Source organism: Cyprinus carpio, chromosome A14, assembly GCF_018340385.1.
Source record: "Cyprinus carpio isolate SPL01 chromosome A14, ASM1834038v1, whole genome shotgun sequence".
Classification (NCBI taxonomy): Eukaryota; Metazoa; Chordata; class Actinopteri; order Cypriniformes; family Cyprinidae; genus Cyprinus; species Cyprinus carpio.
Window position 1 is genome coordinate 16,323,623 of NC_056585.1, and position 22,728 is coordinate 16,346,350.

General features: G+C 37.4%; 1 pseudogene; it reads left to right on the plus strand.

The window, feature by feature from the left end:
• LOC109054622 overlaps positions 1-22,728 on the plus strand; it is a 56,533-nt pseudogene that overhangs the window by 20,268 nt on the left and 13,537 nt on the right.

Below are 22,728 nucleotides of genomic sequence, written 5' to 3' on the forward strand. Positions count from 1 at the left end.
ACAGGCATCTCAAATCGAGCTGTCAGCGTCCAAAAGATGAAGATGTCAGTTGAGGATTGTGACAGTTGAATTGTGATATAGTTATCTACACTGCGGTTTGTAAAAATGTGTTGTTCCGTTTTGGGTTCATAGGGGTACACATTGTGTCAGGATTGAAAAGTCAACCGATGCAAGGTGTTAAACAAGTGATTGAAATTTGGTTTTTGGTAATGCTTATAATTTGGCTTCTTTGATCAAGTTGAATGTGTAAACACGTGCTTGCAATTTGCACCAGTTCAAAGTGTTTGGGGTTCGTAAGATTTTAAAGGTGTTTGGAAAGAGCGGACTTTTATTTCGAAATAAAGAACAGTAATATTGTGAAATGTGTTCAACCTATAAATGTTTTGTTTTATTTTAATCTCTTTTAAAATATTATTTATATCCTATGAACGCCAAAGCTGACTTTTTCAGCTTGCCATTGGGACTACTCCATGTGTTAGGCAGGTGATCCTTCAGAACGAGCATCATCACGGGAATATGCCTGATGGGTGCTGTTGCCTGCAAGAAACATATATCTTTACTTATCTAGCACGGGTTTGAAAACTAATATTTGTGTTGTATGTTAGGAAATGGTCGATACGATAGTTTTTCAGGTGTGGCCTTTGATGAAGTAGAAAGTTCAGACGGAATACAGCTTGTTGGGTAGTTATTATTTATTTTGAAACAAAGTGTACTTTTACTATCATACGTATTTGATTTCAATTTATCAGTTTAATAGACGATAATAAATTCTTTAAAAAAAAACAAGACCCAAAACTTTTTGAAATGATAGTGTGTGTAGATACAGTCACTTATGTATTGTATATATCCAGTACTCACTTATTACAAAAAGTAAGGAATTCTACTCCCAATATAGTTAGAAATTTCTTCTTCAGTTTGATTGGCATTTATGAAGAGCTAATTCCGAGCAAAGGCAGACACATTAGTTGAGTGAAAGTTTTTAATACCAATTTTAGACATTTTGAGCGTCGGAGTCTCCTCTCCGTCATGTTTTAATATTAGTTCTGTACCAGCACATGTTTAGCCAGCGCGGGTCTAATGCTCTCAGGTGATGGTTGCTGAGCAACACGATAGCTTTGTTGCGGAAGCTAAAGAGCTGGGCCCACAAAAAAGCACTTAGGTCTCTGTGACCGCAATCTCCCTGAGGCATTTTGTAACACGTCTGGAGCTGGCAGTAAACACGATACAACGCGGCCCAAAATGATTTAGTGAATGCCCTGTGGAAATGTATCTCTCTGAAATGCATTTTTTGCAGTTATTAATCCTCTTATTCATGCAGTTCTGCTTGGATGTCTGCTAGGGCTTGTAAACCTTGTTTAATATAAATAGTAATGCCGCTCAGTGAATCTTAGTGACTGCAGCAGACATTTGGGACTTCTTAGCGTATTACACCCCACCCCCGTTAATCATCCATTTTTCTAAAATTATTTTTTTACTTCTCCATTTTGTCTTCCATGGGCTAAATAAGGTTCTGTGTTAGTAAATTTACAAAATGTGTAAAATACACTAGCGAAACACTTACTCTGAATATAACAGAAAAATATTCAGAAGTATTAAAAAACAGTTGTCAGAGGGTTGGTCAGTATGATATTTTTAAAGAATTAAGTGTTTGTTTTTTGGGGGGGGAGCAAGGACACATTACATTTATCATAATGAAATGTATGACTTGTAAGCCTATAATATACAAACTATCAATGTCCAAAATCCTGATTTTTTATTTTTTTTTACAAATTGTATCGGACCAACCACATTTTACCATATAAAAATAGAAAACAGTTACTTTTTAATTGGTAATAAGATCAAACATTTTGTTTAATCAAATAAATTTATACTTTCTGACTTGTTTAATTTTTTAACGTAGTGTAACTGTGATGATAGAAGCATAGTTTGTATTTTTTTTCAATGGTAGTGTAAACTGTGTGAATAGAAGCATAGTTTGTATTTTTTAATGGTGTGTAAAAACTGTGAAATAGAACAGAAGTTGTATTGTGCCGCGCAGCCTTTTATTTTTAATTTATTTGCGTGAAAATTGTACTACAAATCATAATGTTGGTATCATTGCTATATCAGGTCTTAATACTACGTTATGTACTTTATATATCATACAAGGAGTCCATGTGCGTTTGTAGTTTATACTTCATCTAAATAATCATCTTCTTGAAGTCATCTATGTAACTTGCCAACCATGATCGTCATATATAGTATGAGAACCAATTACAATCCAAACACAATGACGTTTACAGATCAACAGCATTGCGATTAGAAGATGAATTTTTCGGCCCATTTACACCTGGCAATTAAAAATGTCCTGGCTATTCCAAAGCTCTTATAATGGCAGTGACTGATGGTGGCAGGGATTTGGAAGATTCTGCTAACTGTCCTACGCCCATTTCACAAGGAGAGTGGCGTTCCAGGGTGGATGACGTAGGACTTGGGTTGTAAGGGGTAAGATCTGAGTGAGTAATATTTGCTAGTATGGCGGAGAACCTAAATTTGTTGTACACCAAAGGAAAAACTAGCTCACTCTTGGCTTGTAGTTATCGAAATCCCTCTGACGAAATCCAAGTGAGCTACGTGTTTTGCTATCTCTTCTGCGCTTCAAGCAAACCGCACTTCTCACCTGAGCTTAACATTTGGGGAAGTGGAGGAAGTTGTCTGCGCCTAATGCGTTAGAGAGTTGGACTCATAACCCAAAATGGTTGCGGGTTCGAGTCTCGTACTCGGCAAGGCGAATTGTAGGTGGGGGGGACATCTGGTGAATGTACAGCACTCTTTCCACCTTCAATACCACGACTGAGTTGTGCCTTGAGCAAGGCACCGAACCCCCAAACTGCTTCCCTGTATCTGTTTGGAAATGAAGAAATTTGTATACACTAGGATGGCTTGAGAGTGAGTTAAATTCATGGGGTAATTTCCTTCCATATTTGGGGTGAACTATCCATTAAGGATGTTCATGAATCCTGTTGCCTAGATGGAAAAAAGCTGCCCAGGTATGTTATGGACTTCCTTAACTTGGGCATGGGTAACTTTACAGTGACTTCACAATGTAAATTGGAAAATGTTTACATTATTGCTGTTTCAAATGCACAGTGAGACAAAATGACAGTCTGCCAGTTGAAGAGGGTTTATTATTTAGCCACTGCTTGCAGGCTAGATAATAAGTTGAACATTAGCAGAGCCTAGCATATAAACATTTTCATGTGTGTCTGTGTCCCTGCATCAGATTGAACTTTATTTGGGCCGTAGCCTGAGCTAACAATATTCATTACATTCCATCAATTTCAGCTATGTTCATGAGCACATTTCAGAAGACTTCTGGCCCTGAAAGGGGCATTTGTAAATCACTTTCTTTCTCTTGACAGACATTAAGTCTTGGGTCTAACTGATGAGATATAAAAAAAAAGAGTTTAGATGCGTCATATGGCATGCCATGATTAATGTGATGGTGAGGCGTTACAAACTTCATATTCAAGGCTGCTATCTCCATAAGCCACCGTGGGGGAATCAAATGATGAAATATTTATTGAAAGAGTACGGTTGGGGGGTGTGTTTTTTACAAAAAAAAAAGGCATTACTTTTCTAAAGAAATCTCGTAATTTCTCTTCTGCAACCAGCCAAGAACCGTATCTGAAAAGCATAGCGTGGGTGTTGGGGGAGGAGTGGGGAGGGGAGGGGGGGGGGGGGGGGGGGTGGGGGGGGGGGGGGGATTGAGAGTGGATCCGCGGGAGGAAACCAAGAGCTGAAGGAACAAGTGCTGTGAAAGATGGATCAAAATGGCAGCATCAAAGAAAACTTTGTCCTTATGAAGAGAACTTGATTCTTGCAATTAAACAAGACTAGAATTACTACACATTTATGTGATGTGCCACAAGGTGCCCTATTTTATTCAGGACACAGATTGATCCATAATGAAGTGGTTTATCAAAGTGTGGGCTGCACTTCCTTATATGCAAATCCACTTGTGTTGAAGATGCACACAAAATCCAATGAAGCATGTGCATCGTTTTCTTCGGTCCACTTGATACTGATGTGTAGTGCACTTACTATGCTTGCCCTTATGAAAACAAAAAAGAAAAAAAAAAAAAAAAAAAACATATCAGTTGTGTTGTTTTTAATACTTTTTGTTTTTTTAAGTTAGAGATTTACCAATAACAATTCTTTATTCCTTATACATCTGCTTTTTCAATCCATTTAATGAAAATAAAAAAATATATTATATTTTTGTAGAATGTATTATTATATTCTATGATATATTTTTTTTTTCATTATATTTGAAATGCCATTTTTATTAATTAAATCATTAAAATAATTATTTAATTCAAATTATAATTTTGGTTTTTAAGTAAATTGAGGCTGAAGTGTTTTTTTACAGAATGCAGGCCGCCTACTGACAAAAAGTATTGGCAATGGTTTCAAGGGGGAGCTGTGACAAAAAAATGAGGGGACGCCACTGCTATAAACCACCTGCTTATGGTAAACCAGCGTAACGTGAGAGAGGAAGAGGAATGGGGCTATTGACGTGAAGCAAACATCCTGCTTATAGTCCTTAGTAAACATGAATGGATGATGCGTAGGAATTTACACAAGGCCTGTGGCGATCATTGCCATGCCAGGGGGTGGATGAACAAACCAACACTGACATGCAAAGACATAATCAGATGGTCATCATTTACCACATGGCAATCAAAAGTAGATCACTAACAAAGCCACATTTATAGCAACCTCTACAGTATCTTTTTGCTACACATACATTTTTTAAAAGTATTAAATTTCTCTCTCCCAAAAAAAAAAAAAAAAAACGTAGTTAAACGTATTAAATACCCCAAGTAACCCCCAAGAAAGGAAGCTGTAGCCATGTCCACTGAGGTGTGTCCCTCTGCAACTGGTATTTTGAGTCCTCAGCACCTTTGCCCCTCGTTTGTGTCCACTGAGCCCTTCGGTTTGTTACTTCCTGTATATGAAGGAACACAGCTAATCAACGGCCAGACAGAGAAATGAGAGGTGTTTCTGCCGGTCATGTCACCTTCAAATTCACCATCTCTCACTGAAAATGAATTTCTGCCCGTTGTTTTGTCACTCCAGATCGCTTGTCAGTGAGGACACACCACCCGAAGAGTCATTCTGGCCTGTTTGTGGTTTTATGCATGGGGAACAATGAACGAGAGATTGCACGGTGTTGTTAAGACCGTGGGCTCGCTTTAAAGGATATGCTTCTGTATGACACTTCTGAATGTGTATGTGCTTGGCGCATTTTACGTGTGAGTCTATTAAAGGGAAACCGCAGCCCCAATCGATCAGAACAGACCACGCTTCAACTCCATGTCCTCTCTGTTTTATCTCAACCCAGCCTTTCTCCTCTCCACTCATCCTTTTTCAAGCTCTCCACGCTGATCTTCATCTTCCCTACTATCATGCACTGCTCATCCCTTTTGTCCTTTCTTTTTTGCGGAGAGAATTTGATGTTTTCTCGTAAGAATCATTGAGCTGGTGGAGGTATGCCACCCACCTGATTCCTTCACCCACAATCCCATCTGCCCCACAAGCACTAAAACGTCGCCACTATCTGGCTGGTGTGTAAAAATGGTTTTTTGCTTGGATACTGTGTGATTATATGCTTGACCAGCAATAAAAATTGGCTACATTTTTTTGGACCGACAACCACATTTAGTTTAGTATAGGTGTGAGTCTCAAAATGTACCAAATTACCAGGTGTGAGGTTGGTTATAGAATGCAGTTGTACCACTTCAAATAAATAACCCGTACCATGGTGTGTGTGAACTGTAACTTTATTAAGTACTCAATATACAGGACTGTGACATACCAGATTTTGCTGCTGCATAGACTGTGGCAATAATGAAGTACATTTTGGTTGTAGACCAATTTAAGTGAGTCTCTGTACTGCAGGGATTTTAGGTGAGAGGCATGACACAGCGCTCTCTTCCACCTTCAATACAGCGACTGAGGTGAAGCCTTGAGCAAGTAACTGAACCCCCAACTGCTCACTCTGGGTGCTGCAGCAAGAAATGGGCTGCCCACTGGCTCCGAGGGGTGTGTTCACGGTGTGTGTGTGCACTTTGATGGGTTAAATGCAGAGCACAATTTCGAGTATGGGACATCATACTTGGGCACATGTCACTTTACTTCACTTTCAGAAATATGAAATATGTCAAATTTATTGACTTACTCAACCACACTATTAGAAGACGAAAGGAACTAAGCTGGAACGATGACCATCACTGAATCAACAATGAACTGACTTGATAAACGTGTTTTCTGTTTTAATGTCCCTCATTGCATTATCTCACACATTTATTCCTGTTTAACACGTAAAAGCTGCTTTGACACAATTTGTATTGATAAAGCACTAGATAAATAAAGGTGACTTGACCTGACTCAATCAGTGAAGATCAAGTTATTTCATGGGGTGTATTTTAAGGTAAAAAATGTTGACATGATACTGGGAGAACCTTATTAGGCAGATGAAATTGTTCTTTGAAAAGTCTTCCTTTCCTGTATAATTAATGGTCTCATTGTTGGAGGTATGAGTGCAAAAGTTCGGCAATCCAGTACCGAGGGTTTTACAATGAAAGCGGATGTCCTTGATTTATGGAACATGCTAATTTACCAGGAAACTTTATAGGGTCCATCAAAATAATAGCGGGTAATATAATGCAGTGACCCAGTGATGTTTTTTCAATGGCCAGCATTCTATTTATCCTCTAAACATTGGCTGCTTCTTCCTGGCTTTGAAAGATGAGTAAGGCTTCAGGACGCACAGGACATCTCTGTAGAACATGCATGAATTCAATTTGAGGACCCATGTTAGTGGCAAAATAATAGACTTATTTTTTTAACAGTGATAATTATAAAAATATATATATATATATGATTAGTTTGGTTTAGAGGCGCTGAGCGATTGGAGTAATAGCCATACTGAATACTTCCTCGTGAAGAAACAAGACATTTTTTGTTACGCACATTATTGACTCTGTGCAACTCGTCATAGAGAAAAGACCGAAAACCCCCGACAATGCCGCAGGTAGAGGATGTAACCTCATGGCTCGCCATCGTTTCCTTATGATGTTTTCAACTCAATCTCATACTGGATTTTTGTAGACTTTTAACAGAAATGTTGGCCTTACTACTACAAAGGGGGTAAACATTTCTGAATTGAAACTGCATTTAATTATACAAAAAAGTTTTTTTATAGAAAATGGGGGGGGGTACTTAATGTAATTCATAGGGAATTGATTGGATGGATGGTAAAGAAGCGATCTCTATATGACAGGTTGTTTGAGAGGAATTCTGTAAAATAAGAAGAGGCTCCGTAATATTATTGCATTTTCATGGACAGATTAAAAAAAGATGTATTTAGTCCATTTTTATAGGGTTGATTTAGTTACACTATCATTAAATTGAAATCACTTTCGCATTGCTTGATATTCTGCTATTTTATTTATGATTGGATGTGAAAGCTAAATATATTTCCTCCTGTTTTGGTGATGAGCTGTAGAACAGGGAAGGCGGTGTTCCTTTAGTGTTGTTGGGGATGTTTGCCATCACTGCACCTGTATGTTTGTGAGTTGTATCGATGTGATTTAGATATTGGATGCTGGTTGGCTAGTAGAAACGGTGGTGCTGTGAGAAATGCAACCTGAACTTTCAGGATCTACACAGAGAGAAGATTCTCTATGAAGAATTACTGCTGGAGCAGCTTTAAATTCGAGTATAAACCCAAATCCCTTTAAAGGCAGGCTAGGAAAATGCAAGGGTTTTTGAGTTGAAGATATCTGCTGATGGTGCCTCTCGCACATACGAACATAAATGGCTACCGGCAACGTGTTTTTTTTACCAAAATTGCTTTAAAATATAGTCTTCTGTTGGTCACCAGAATAGAGAACACGCATACAGGTTGTGGACCAACTGGAAGTGAATAGATGAGACAGAATTTTCATTTTTTTTTGTAGAACGATCCCTGTAAGAAGGCAAGTCAGTTCACTTAGTGAACGCATCTTAGTCGAAATGTCCACCAACCGCTGTCTTCTAAGGAAATAGGCTTTTCCTTTCTACTCAGCTGGTGCAAGACGGCAATCCTTCCAAATAAAGTCTAACCATCATAAATAGTTTTGTTTTTTTCAGTTGACATCAAAGTGAGCAAAATTAGTTCACTATTCATAATTGATCTTTCAACTCACCCTTGCAACATCTCTGTAGGATTTTTGTTCTCTGTTTTTGAATACAAATGCACAGATTTCCTTGTTGGCTAAGAAATTTTTATGTAACAGAGCACTTCTTCCTTTTTCCTACTGCCATTCTAAATAATGTGCCGTATATTTGTCATGGGCTCTTAATCCAAGTCCTTTGTTTAAATGCATTATAATACAACTTTTAAGTCAGCACAGCCATACAAAACCTCACATACTGTTTGCTCCAGAACACTCCCCAAGGAAACTTTGTGATTGTCTGACTGTTTGTCTTAAGATAGCTAATATTTTTTCCCCTCACGATTGTATTAATTGTGATAATGGTAACACTCGGGGGCTAAACACTCTGATGAACCCGTACTGAATGGTTACACTCATCCACAGGTCAGCTCTTTGTTGGTTTTTTCAGCTGGATGTTGAATAACATTACGTACACCTGTTCGGAGGTGGCGCACAAAATTGGGCCTTTGACATTTTTGTTTTCGCCTGTCATTGCAGATCTCGTGTCATTTAGAGTGGCAAAATGATGAAATTCGGGAGGCCATACAATCCGAGTACCAGAAAAAGGGGGTGGTCTAGTGCATGTAACTGTGGACTAGCCTGACCCTCCATGCGATTACGTGCTCAGCCACGCAGTTTAAGTGGCAGGGACACTGTCTCAGTGTGCATCTATTATTGAAACAGATATTTTCATTGCATTTGAAAGCCCGGAGATTCCTTGCCCTATTATGCGCTTATTCTGAAGAGCTGTTAATTGCTTTTGGCAGTGTAGGCTATGTAGCAATACAGTAGTATATGAAACGTAGTTTGTTTCTTTTTAATAACAAGTTTTAATTACACAACAGCTCTTGCTTTGAAGTTTCAGCATCTTTCTCCTGGGAAACAGTAACAAACATATGGTGCAAAATTTTCTTGTGAATGGTGAGAGGAAAGGTGAGTTCAGAAATGCAAAGCCACTCTCATTTTACCATTATCTGTATATTGTTGTGTCTCAGCAAACAGCAAAAAAACCTATATTATATTATATTAGTGTTGAAAGAAATTAATACTTTTATTGAGCAAGGGTCACATTATATGATCTAAAGAGGCATTTAAAACTTTTTACCTTTTTCCAAAAAAAATGTGTGTGCATCCAGCAGCACACTACGGGTCCTCAAATGTGATAATGTTTCTTGAGCACCACCAAATCAGCATATCATAATGAAATTCAGCTTTTGGCCATCACAGTAATTACCTCTTCAACATATTAAAATAGAAAACAGTTTATTTTAATATCACATATAATGGTTTTACTCTATTTTTTTATTTTAAAACAGAACGCATTGGTTGAATATACAGTAATAGACTTCTCACAAAAACATTGAAAAAATTCTTCCCAACACAAACTATATATAATCATTTAATTTTGTATATTGTTTATATTAAAGGAGCATCATTTAATTTAGTAATTTAAGCTTAATTTAAATGAGATTTATTAAAACCCACAGGCTGAAATATGAATAATTTCAAAATGGTCCCAAATATCGTCTATAATCAATATTCCTCATTCTTTTCATTTTAGATAGCTCTGCTCTTCTAACATTTTAGAATATGGAGAGATGGATATGGATGTAACTGTCGGCCAAATCCATGATTCAATCAATCTCTGGGACTGTCAAAATGGGGTCTGTTCCATTACAGATGGGAGTGTTCTTTCTAGTTCTTAAATGATTTTATTTGCTATTTGTTTGACTGTTTATTTGATTTTGCTTACCCATCTGTTCTGTTTTGTTTTTGTTTTGTTTTTTTTGTTTTTTTTGTTTTTTGCTGATCTGCATGCCTATCATCATCTGGCGCCTCCCAGCCAGAAAAAAATTGTTCTGACACTACAGGTAACATGTGTGTCCTGCTAGCAGTGTCAAGGGCCCAACCAGAACCCAAGCCTCATTCTTTTAGTTACACCTAACCCTTACAAAGCCCAGCCCTGCTCTCATTCTGTTCACATGTCTGTTTCAGTCTAATCTTGATCATAGTTGTTTCATCCATGTGGAACCTTTAGGAACATTAGACTGATTTAAAAATTGACAGTATATTGAAAATTAATAGATTTTTTTAACATACCGAAAATTTATCACACTTTTTGCCACATTCATACAGCATTAGAATACGGTTGTCAGTCCTGTATTTAAGTCCTTAATATGGTTACATTCACACATAGTACAGTTATTTACAGGAGTGACAGTATTCTCGGAAAACACGCGCTGTGTGAACTCAACCGGTTTGGACAACTAGTTGTCTGTCTCGTCATTCAGTGTGAAAGAGTCGCTCTGCTGCTCAAATGCGTGTCTAATGTGTGTTGAAGGTTTCATGTGGGTTTTGGTAACTTGCAGAGAGACACAGATACAGTATGAGCTGTGTCATCTAAAGGTTTTAGATTCAGTCACTGTTTTTCTACCACCTGTGATGAAGTTGACTGGATCTAAACCTTCAGATGACACACAGCTCATATCTGCATCTCTGTAAGTTACCGAAACCACACAGACGGTAGACTGTGCATCGCAGAGCAGCTCTCTTGCTCTATATGAAATGACGGACAACTATTGCGTGGTTTTCTGAGAATGCTGTTTGTGTCCTGAAAATTTCCGGTGTGATTGGTTATAGATAGATAATAGTTTCTCCTAGACGCAATGTCGATTAAATGGAGAGGTTTAGTTTTGCTCTTCTCAGATATATTCTCCTGAGAAAATGACCCCAGTTAATCGTACAATTGTCTCTAGAGTTTTCAAAGTGATCCTCCAGCTCTAAAGGGAAGTACCTTTTATAGTTTCTTACTTTATTACTGGGAGTATGTTCATTTAAACTTTTTTTTCCTGTCCATCCTATATTTAAAATCACAGGTATTTTAATTTTCCCTTTTCATCTATGTAATTTGGTCAATATGATCACAGGATACACAGATTTTTTCATTTTTAAGGCTGTATGCATTTTTAGCTCAGCCATGACTAGTAAGAGGAGTGTGACTATGCTAACCGCAATGATGTTGTCCCTAGATGAAACCATCTAAAGCTTCATATGCTGATATGAGAGAGCACAATCAGATGGTCAGTGAGAGGGAATGACCGTCAGTAGTAGACATTTTCAATACTCTCATGACCTAAGTGTTCTGCGGTAGCCTATGTGTGAAAGTCCCCAATGATAGTCTTAGCCTGGTAAGCTTTTGACATTTCCAAAAAAGACTTACAGTTCTTTACGCGCTGGCTCTGCGGGGACGAGGAGAAAGTAGCTTGTTCCCCACTTTTAGAAGATTTTAATAGGATGGACAGGCTCTACCCCCTGAGGAGAAGTGAGGGGATGTAGTTGCGGACAGGACAAAGCCTCTTGTTTAGTCATGTGATTTTAAAGCCCGTTATTCCACAGGCCTAGCCGGTGGACCGCCCCCGCTCATGTCAGCACTGTCCCCTCATTGGCCACAGGACTGCCTGGTTGCAAACAAACTGGATTTTCAGGTGGCAAAATATGGAAAAAAAAAGTGTTTTAACATTATTCCATCATGTACATACAGGCATTGGAAAATTCTTGCACAACCAGCCACATGGTTAAATTTACCCCGCTTCAAACGCCCGTAAATGGAAGGGTTTTGGAGAACAAGAAAGATTTGCTTGTTACTTGAAAAAATAAAAAAAATTAGTTGCAAAAAAAAAAGCTTCCATGGTTAGGTAAAGTTGCTGGCTTTTTATTAGGAAAAAAAACAAAAAAAAAAAACAATAGGAAACTGTGAAAATTTTTGTACTCATTTAAATTTACCTTACCGTTCCTTTTAAAAAACAACGGTTAGTTAAATAATTTAAAGGAAATTATTTATCCCAAAAATGAACATTTGCTGAAAATGGCTAACCCACAGGCCTACAATATGTAGTTATAGATGGCGCTGTTTTTTAATCCGAACAGATTGGAAAAACTTTAGCATAACAGTAACTTGTTTCACCAGGCATCCTCTGCAGTGGAATGGGATTGCGTAGATATGAGAAGTCCCAAACACTTGATAAAAACATGACAATAATCCACAAGACTTCGGTCCCATCAATTAGCATCTTGTGGAGGAAAAGCTTCAATTTTATAATAAAACTTTTTTAACTTCATCCAATTGCTTCTGGCTCTAAATAGCAGTTCTTTATCCCTTAATATTGTTTGAAACAAACTCATCTTAATCCTGGAAGGCTCTGAGGATGAGGAGTAAATTTTCAGCTAATTTTCATTTTGGGGAGAATTATTCCTTTAATGGCCGTACATGCAAGTTGCTCATTTAGTGTAATTGTAGTTTTAAATATCACTTTCCTTCCTGCCTTGTATACCATCGAACTTAACCTAAACATTAACCTGTATAACGTGGGTTGCTGGAGGATGGTATACAAATTAAGCCTTAAATGAGATTTTATTTTACTTTAACTTCATTGCGGACCGGGGGGGCTTTTTTTCTTTTTTTTTGTTGCTTTAAATGCTCAAGGAAACTATTTTAAATAATAACTCAATTGGTTTGCGCTTATTGATCATATCAGATTTTCTAATCGGTATAACTTGTGTGGTTTTTTTTGTGGCACTGTGCAGGTTATTAATTAGGAGAGTTGGGTTTGTGGTGTGCACTGCACTGGGCCTGCTGTCACCGTGGCTGCGGCCGCTGTTGGGAATTCTCTTTTGTTTCTGCCGCTGCTGGTTAGAACTGCGGAGGAGGAGATGCACCAGAAGACAGCGGAAGAACACGGACTGAATTAGAGAACTTGCTGACCACACGGTTTACTCACCACCAACATTCCTTATCACGTAAGTTTGCGTTGTGTTTGTCTGAATGTTGCATGGTGTGGATTGCATGTGTAACCTTTAACAAGGTAAAGCCCCATCACCCCAATGCTGATGACTATAACAAATACGATAACGATACAGTTTATAAAATCACACACACCACAACACAATTTTCACTTAAAAAAAAATTTAACATCTGTTGGATTGGACTCTATCCTGCTTTAAAGAGCTTGAGGCAGATGACACAACTCACAGAATGTGCTCGATAATAAACAGAACACTGTCATCCATTGGTGTGTATGCTAATATAGTTTATCCTTATATCTATTGTTCATATTGTGAACAGGCCTAAAGGATCTGTTCCAAAACTAGTTTCTGCCTAAGTATGCAATATCTTGAGAACTCAGATGCATAGGCGATCGTCTATTTAAAAAGTTACGGTCTACCATGATGCACTACGGAGCTGTTCAAAAAAAGCGAAACGCGAAAAAAAAAAAAAAGCAATCCCATAATGTATTTCAAAAGCAAATTTTATTAAAATGGGAAATGCTTATCCGTATGGATTAGAAATGAGTTAAAGGAATCTATCGATCTATCTACATATCTAGCATCAGTTATCAGTTATATCTATAGAAATATATTTTATGGCAAAAATAATAGTAATTATATTTTTCCTCCAATAACTTTCTTGATATTCATAATGATTATTAGAATATCAAATTCTTAACTTAGCAACAATGCTATCATTAAGCCTCAGTTGAAATCATTTATTGTCTCTGTTTGGTGCAAGCCTTTCAAATTGGTCACTTAGAAGATGCCACTGTGAAATGAAGCTGCCTGTGTAGGGTTAGTGACAGCAAAAGAAGCTTAGTGTGTTTTTGGAACAGAGCCTAAATAAACAAAGGCAAAACTCAAAAGCTGATGATCATTTCAATAAAAGACCTCAAAACAATGGACACTTTCAAGCGTGCAGGGATCTTCCTTTCCCTAAAGGGTGCCATGTTCCCAAAGACTATATTGTAAGACAATGTACCTCCAGAAGAAAGAATACAGCAGAACTGCACAAAGCAGGAACTCCAGGATAGCGACAGCAAACTGAATAGAGTGTTTGATGGTTCCTCTGCTTTATGCATTCAGCCGGCTGGCTCTTTATTACAGATTCCACAGCAACCTGCCTGGCTGCCTGGAGATGGGCATGTCTCCTCATGTGAAAACCTCCCAGGATTTCAGCATTTATGATTCTGATGATAGCCATAACACCGGGACCACTCTGCACATTCCTCTGTTCAGTGCTAGATAAAGCGAGGTGTCAATCTTGTTTCAAAATGTGAGGGAGGCGCCACCCGTCTCTTAGTGGGAAGTTTAACTGAAAATCATTCAAATGTGTTTGTGATTTTCTCTGAGAGGAATCTCACAGAGAGGTTATGGAACATTTGCTTGAGTTTGAAGCCTCTCCAGGGGAGTTTTTGAGTTTGGACACCTTCTGATGTGTTTTTGAGAGATGATGAATAGTTAGTGTTTTTTAAGTGGTGGGGTGATGAAAACAGGGCACTTGTTCATTAAACTGTCTTGTCATTTTAGCTTTTTCCAAACTTTTAAATTTTATTGGAAGTTTCTTGATAACCTCAGGCCGCTTTTCGCAGGGCTCTTTGCTCTTTTTCATAAAACATTGGGCATAATTTAGGCATGATGAATAATTAAAGAAGTGACTTAATTATGCCAAGAAAATTACTCATTAGTGCCATCTCACTCTTAAGAGAAAAACAGGCATTTCTTAGGGACACTGGTTTTCAAAAAAAAACTGAGTCTGAACACAATATTTGTGGTGGTCAGGCAACATAACAACTTGAGGTGTTTTACTCAAGTAGTTTTAGTTCAATTCTTGTAACACTTTATCATACGGTCTTACAGACTTTAGATCACTGGCGTCCATGACTACCTGTTTGTTAGATGCTTTAAAAGCAAGTTGGCTGCAAGTAGTTTCCTGTAATCGCGACCTTCATTAAAAGATTATCTGTATAAGATATCTTATGTATACTATATATACTTTGGTTATAGTATATTCACTACTAAAAAAAGAAGTTAGGGATTGGTAGATTTTTTTTCATGTTTTCTGAAAGGATGTCACCAAGTCTGCATTTATTTCATCAAAAATACAGTAGAAAACCGTAAATTGTGACAATATTATTGCAGTTTAAAATAACTGGTTTCTATTTTTAATACAATGTTAAAATATAATTTTATTCCCTGTGATGAAAAAGCTGGAATTTTCAACAGCCAGGTATTTCCAGTCTTCAGTGTCATATGATCCTTCAAAAAATCATTTCTAATGTGGTGATTTTTGTGCCTTAATAAACATTTCTTACACTTTGTTGAAACAGTTTTGTGCTACGTAATATTTTTGTGGAATCTGTGATGCATTTTTTAAAGATTTTTTTGATAAATAAAAAAAAAATTAGGAATCTTTTATAACATTATAAAATGTTCTTAACTGTCAATTCTGATCAATTTTAATGCCAATTTTTGCTGAATACAATTTTTTAAATCTTACTTATATAAATTATGAACAGTAATGTGTTTATAAAACATATGCATGTTAGATGTTTTCTGTCTTACTATGTAAATGGTGTTAAGTTTCCTGCCTGCCATTGAACTAAAAATAGATTTAATCAGTCAACAGCTAAAGATAATGAGTTTAATTTAATGGTCATTGAATTTTACATTGACATGGATAAGACCATTTGCACAGAAATTTCATTGCTCATAGGTTTGTTTTTTAATGCGCACATTACATTAATATTAAAAAAAAATTCATTAGATCTTTCACCAAAATAGACACAAATGAGAATTGTTTATGTATAGATAGGTTGATCTCTGGAACAATTTGATGAGAAATATAATTCACATTGAAATCTCTTGGTTTTGATGGCACACAGTGGGAGACATTGTTGATATCTTTTCTGGAACTCTAGAGGAGACATACTGTATATAAGTTTACTGAACTCTTTTCAGGAGAAAAATCTGAAGCAGAAGACTCTGTTTGCTCTCAGTTTAATCTCACTGATGTCTAGGAGAAACAATTGAGATATTAAAGTGGTCTAATTTGTTATTTGTTGTTCCTGTGGGGCAAATGGACTCACTCGACTGACTGTTGCTTAGCTATGATTGGATGTAGAAACCCAATGCTACTCAGAAGGAGTGTTACGCTCAGGGCACTGGGGGTCACTGGGGCTGCTGCTCCTCTGCCAACCCCAGGGCTCAGCTTGCAGAGACGGCCTGTCAAATCTAATACAGTAGAGCCTGTTGAACCCACATGACATCTATAATGCAGCTGGGCTGTGCCATGCTCACACATTTAATTCATTAAATCACCCTGTTTAGTCATAGAAAACCTACATTTGCACAGTATTTGTGCAGTTAAATGTCATTTTTGGCCTGTTTGTCGGTTCAATCATCAGCCTTGAAATATTATAATGCATGAATAGATTGAGTTTTAATCTTGGTAATTAATCATTGTAGGCACATATATGTAAGTTCTTGCATTTTTGCGTTTTTGTTAAGCATGCATGTCTGAGCAAAGACCGTTAGCAAGAGCATCTGCCACTCCACCCCCAATTAGACTCTAGAGATTGCAACAACTGCATTTTCCACAGATCCCACCTACGTCCTCTGCAAGTATAAAAAAACTATATACTGCAAAATCTTAAAATATATATGGAAAAGAAACAGGACTGCAAAGTTGAGAGTGTGAGAGATTTGATGACATCATTTGCAGTTTCTATAGTAACAGAGACTGCTCTGATTGGTGGATCTCTCTTTAGGATTTTGACTAGTTTAGTACTTCATTCAGAATTTGGAAATTGGGAAATTGAAATGACACTGACTTACTGGGTCCTCAGACAGTTTGGAGTTATGGAGGGGTCCTTTTCAGCAAATATGTTTTTAGAACCCTGATTTGGGTTGTCTAGTGCGTGAGGATTTGTCCTGTATCGTTTTAGTTATTTCTAGCAAAATGTGAGAATGTGTTTGCATAAGAGAGGAACCATGGTTACGATGACAATACGTCCTAATGTGACTCTGTGTTTAGTCTCTCTGTGGTGCGAGTCTCTGTGTGCGTTTTTAGTAATCATATGAGAGTACAGTTCTTTTTGGCACATAGCTGTACCAGTTGACACTTCATCTGTGTATTTGCAGGATTGTGTACTGTTTTTTGCAAAGGAGTATTTAATAGATCCATCATCAGATATTATCGTCATCATTCCACTGTATACAACAAAAGAAAATCAGTCACTGTAAAATGTTTCTTCTGTCAGTTACTGTTGTGTATTGTGTGTTTTTATGTGTTGTTTTGATCTAAGAGAAGAGCGCACAATATTTTTTTGTGTAGAATGGAGAGAGAAAGCTTTGGTTTGTGCGGTTAATCATGTGTCCTCCTTCTGGCCTACACATGAATGGAAAAGAGAATGTGATTGTCTCACACTTCAATTACCCACCCGATGTGGCCTACTTTCATGGCACACACATGGGGCTTGCCGCTTCCATTTCCACAAACATATTCAACTTGAAACTTGTGGGAACTTTAAAAGGAACACTTTTCGATAATGAAACCATTCTGGAGTCTAATTTGATTAAAAATAATAATAATAATTAATAAATCAAACCCATCTTATATTTTAGCTTTTTAGCAAGTCGTTGGGTGCTTCCAGAGATGCTTTTTAACTATCAAAGTTTCCCATGTATGCTGGAAACTCATTGTCTGTTTATCCAGCCCGATTCATCCATTTTCAGTTTAATTGAAATTAACTTGTAAAGAAATGTATAAGTTAAACAGTAAGGACAAAATTAACATAAAATCTCACATAATATAAAATCTGTCAAATGGCAGTTTATTGATACTTTTATAAAGAAATGTAAGTACAGCACAAAACTACCATAACTACGTAATATAAAATTCTCCCATACATTATGTATCCAAATTTTTGAATGGTAGTGCATGTGTTTTATTTTGTGGTAATGGTATAGTTCAATACCTTGCAAAGCAGTTAAAAGCATCTTTTTTGTCTTGCCTTCCAAAATAAAATGCTGACCCTCATTTTCCAGTCGACAGTGGTCTGTCCTTGTGGTCTGGGTCAGTATGGCAGTGTCATGTTGGTGGGCTGATCACATTACAGGTCGGTTGAGTACAGAGGAATCAACAGGTAGACCTAGAATGCGTTCATGGTGAAATCAAACCTGCTGGGTGTCTGGGTCTGCATAAAGAGGCAGTCAAGGAGGTCCTCACCCCACCCTGCTCCTCAAACCCCACTTAGAGGCATTTATAGACAGGGATGTTGTGGGAGTAGCCCCAAGGTCCAGTCTGGCTAAATACAGCAATCATTGTGGGAGTAACGCTATTCCTGCCTCCATTAGGCTATAGAGACATTCTTCAGTGCACTGAACCACCCAAGTTATAAAGCCATATTTTCACATAAAGCCAAAGTGATTCAGAGACATTTTTTAAAAGTAAGCTTTATGAAGAAATACCCATTTTAAATGTTATTTTATTTATTTATTGCTGGTTCATATGAGGTGTTTTAGAGTCTGTGTAGAATGCACTTTGCCATCTTCAAAGCCTCTTTGTTCACTGGCAGCTATGTTTTCCCTGACCTTATGGAGCAGAGCAGATAGCAGCTTACCAACACACAGTGTAGACAGAGAGAGGAGGACATGGGGAATAAGGGGGTGAGAAGGAGGAAAAACAATAGTGCTTTGTAGCTAGCCACCCATTTTGATTCTCCATCAGTCTGTGGCCTGTTTCTCACCCTGATACCATACTGCAGTGCCCACTATCCTGCATATAAGCACTGCATATCACATGTGGGTCATTTTAAACACCAGGCAGTTTGCTGTTTGCTCTATTTCAGATCCTAAATTGTAACTGAATTTGAATTTAAGGTAGCCAAACACGATGCAGAACTGAATTTAAGAGAAATTAAATAAAATGAAATTCATGTAATTGCTGTAAGGGTAGTCTTTTTAATAATTTTGCATTATTAGTAATAATTGTAAAATTATAATGATAATACAATATATTTTAAAATGACATAACTTTTAATTCATAATCATTTTCAGTATGTATTAGCCATAAAAATATACACACACACATTTATATGCATATATTATTTATGTAGTATTTATTTATTTTGTGGATGTCCATGTTTGAGGAACACTTCATTTCTCAGAAAGCTTTTTTTTTTATTTTTGAAGTTTAAATTGTAAAATAGTTTAATGGCACTGCTTAATAATAAAGTTACTAGAAAACAATATACTGTTTTGTTGTGTGTGTGTGCTGTGTGTGTGTCGTGTGCCTGTATGTGTGTGTGTGTGTGTGTGTTGTTGTTGTTGTTGTTGTTGTTGTTGATGGTTGTGGTTGTGGTGGTGGTTTTGGTGGTGTTTTTTTTTTTGAAAAAGAAATAATTAAATTAATAGTTAATAAATGTACATTTTAATATATTTTGATCATATTTTAATTATTTCAGTTAACTTTTTTTTTCTAAATTGTGATTTGGTCCGAGTTTATGTAATTATTCATGGTTCTGTCACAAAACTTATGTTGGCCGATTGAAATTCTTCTGTTGTATGGCTGTTGAATTTGATTTTTAGTAAATTTAGTAAATTCCTCTTCTGTCAGTTCAGCATCCTGTGAGACATGTGGCCAATTCAATTAAGTCCCCCTCATGAATGAAAGGTAGACACTTCTCTTATATTCTGAATGTTGCTTATCCTTGGTCCTCATGTATTAAACAAAATGCAACTCTTAACACAAAAACTGTGTTGCCTACAGAGAGAATAATAAACTCTAATGCTACTGCTGTCAGATAAAATAGTTGTGTGCACAGGCTCATCTTCTAGAGCACTTTTTGATGCACAGAAGTTTTGCAACTGTCCTCTTTTAAGTCCTTCTCTAGAGGAAGTATTTTGCATTCACATCTGTAACAGGAAGTTGCCCATACTCATCTTTAGTGTTGCTAGCTGTGATAAATCCCGTCCTGCAGAAAGTGGGTGAAAGCATTAATGCATTTCATATGCAGCACCCACAGATCTGTATATGGATGCAATAATATGCACAAAACCAACAAAGAGTGATTCACACATTTTGATGTAATAGCACAATATCCTTCCCGTTTGCACTAAGGCAATCATGCCTTTTGTCCCAGACATTAGTGAACACCTAGAATGATAGAACATGGTGCTGCCAACATTCAGTCTCTCCCACAGTAGCCATGAGCACACCAAAAGAAGACAGCCCAATTAGGATGCATGAATCATGAATAGGTACTAATATAGGGCTGGCTTTTCCTTCAAGTGCCTCTGTCTAATTAAGGAGAGCTCACAGTCACCACTTTGTTTGAAGTACTTTTTCCAACTATGTAAGACTGAGTTTGCATAACAAAAGCGCTCTCTTCCTGTATAGACCTGCAGCAGTATGATGTTGCCCCTCTTTAGTTCTCATAAAAGCATGCCAGAATGTGAGAACATTCTCAAAGCCACAACACAATTAAAGTATCCTAAAGAGAAGAGCACAGTTGGTGAGGAACATGCCTCTAGTGACTGTGTAGCAGTGCTGTGCCCCCTACTGACACTCCAAGAGTATCTTACTGACAGGGCATAACAACCATACCAATGTTCTTTTACATTTGTTCCTATTCTTGCTTTTTTCTGGTTTGAATGAATCTGATTTAGTTTGTGTTTTTTTAACGATGCTGTTTTCAATCATCAGGGCAGGGGTCCTTTGTGCATATGCAGCCAATCAGAACCTGAGTTCCCAGCTGAAGAGCATGAGGAGGCTGGTGAAGAGTAACTTGAAAGATCTGCACACCTTTGCCAATCAGACTCCTGCAGTAAGTAATACAACCAGAACAAACATGTGCCCACACATACACTATTACACTGAGATGGTGCGGGTGGGGTGGGGTGGATGGATAGATAGATAAATAATTGAATAAATAAATAAAATTAATTGAATTGAAAAATGGATAACAGATAGACAGACAGACATACAGATGGTCGATTGGGTCAGTCAGATGGACAGATGGCTGGACAGACAAGATGAATGGATAGACAGCTAGACAGATATCGGTCGAATAGATAGAGAGGTAGATGCAGATGTTTGCCTGAAACAATGGTCAGTTTGATCAGTTCAGATATAATATTATTTGAAAATATTTAATTGCATCGTTCTGCAAATGAACAAAAGTAATCATCCTGTAGATGTCTTTGTATTGGCAAGTGAGGTTCTATTTGCTGAATATATTGCTGTGTTGTCTCCCCTTCAGCAAATTGATTACCTGATCTCTCAGTATGGCACAGTGGAGCACCATGTGCTGTATGACCTGGATAGTAAGTATGCTATCGGTCATCTGGAGTGGGATGGAAGGTGTTTTCTGATGTGAGGACTCATATTGTCGTGGTGTTTCTTCAGATGTAGGTCTTCTCTTGGGTGGAAGGATACATGAGGAGCTGGGAAAAGACGTGCAGCCCGCCCTCAACGCGGCTCTCAGCATGACTGGAAGTATGTCACTCCCCTTTGTGTTTATTGTTTGTTTCTTTCTTTTCTTTCTTTCACTTTTGCTGGGAAAACTATTTTATCATAATATATCATATATCGCATGAGAATATAATGGTGGATATTCATCCATTGCTTTTTGTGGTGGTGTCTTATTTCACTGTTTTGTCTTTGATTTGTTAGTTAAAGTGGAGAAATCCATTAAAGGTAAACCATAAGAGACTCTGACTTGTCCTTCCTGTTTACCTTCAATCATAACAAGTTGTGATTGACTCCTTATTCCTTCCCAACAAAATCTGGCCCAGTTATTTTCCCATGTGTATTCTTGTATCCTTCCTTGGTGGAACCTGCCCATCATGTGTCTTAAAACCAAGATATCCAAAAGTATTATCGATTGAGATCAGGTTACATTGACAATGTTATCTGATCTCAATCGATAATATTTAGAGCATTTTTAAATTAAAGATGCATGTGTGAGTTTTACTATATGTCTTCAGTATTATTTGTGCCTTGGTTATTGTGGGCAGTCTCTGTTTGAATATTCATTTATGGTGTGTGTGTTGGCTCATTTGTTTCCTCTCTTAGCAATGCGAGACACTAAGGATGCTCTAGAGAATGTGAGTTTGACGTTGGAGACTTTGCAGGAAGGAACAGTCAAACTGCAGGCTAACCTCAGCCTGGTGCGTGGAAGCCTTAGCAATGCCCTTAATGATCCTGTCTGTACAGACCCACGCTCATCTGAGATTTGTCGCAACATACGTAGCACCCTTCCCAGGCTAGAAATTGCAGCCAACTACTCATCGGTATGGAAATAATTTATAATCCTTTCTTCCAGCATATTGGTCATCAAAATGGTTCACAGCTGTTTCCTTAAAAAAAAAAAAAAAAAAAACATGGCATAAAAAAATGTTTTGTTTTTTTTTAGTTGCCTGATGTGACCAACCAGTTAGACAAAGTGAATGAAGTCCTAGAGACGGATCTCGGTCAGATTGTGGAAAAGGTATGTTTTTCCCAGATTTCTCATGGCATTTTGTTTGTGAAGATTAGGACAGAACATATTGTATTTCACAGTGAAATAGGATATTCAACAAGAGAAAATAAATCCATTGGGGAATTGCTTTGATTATGATGAGTGGTCATACATACTAAAATGAATCCATGTAC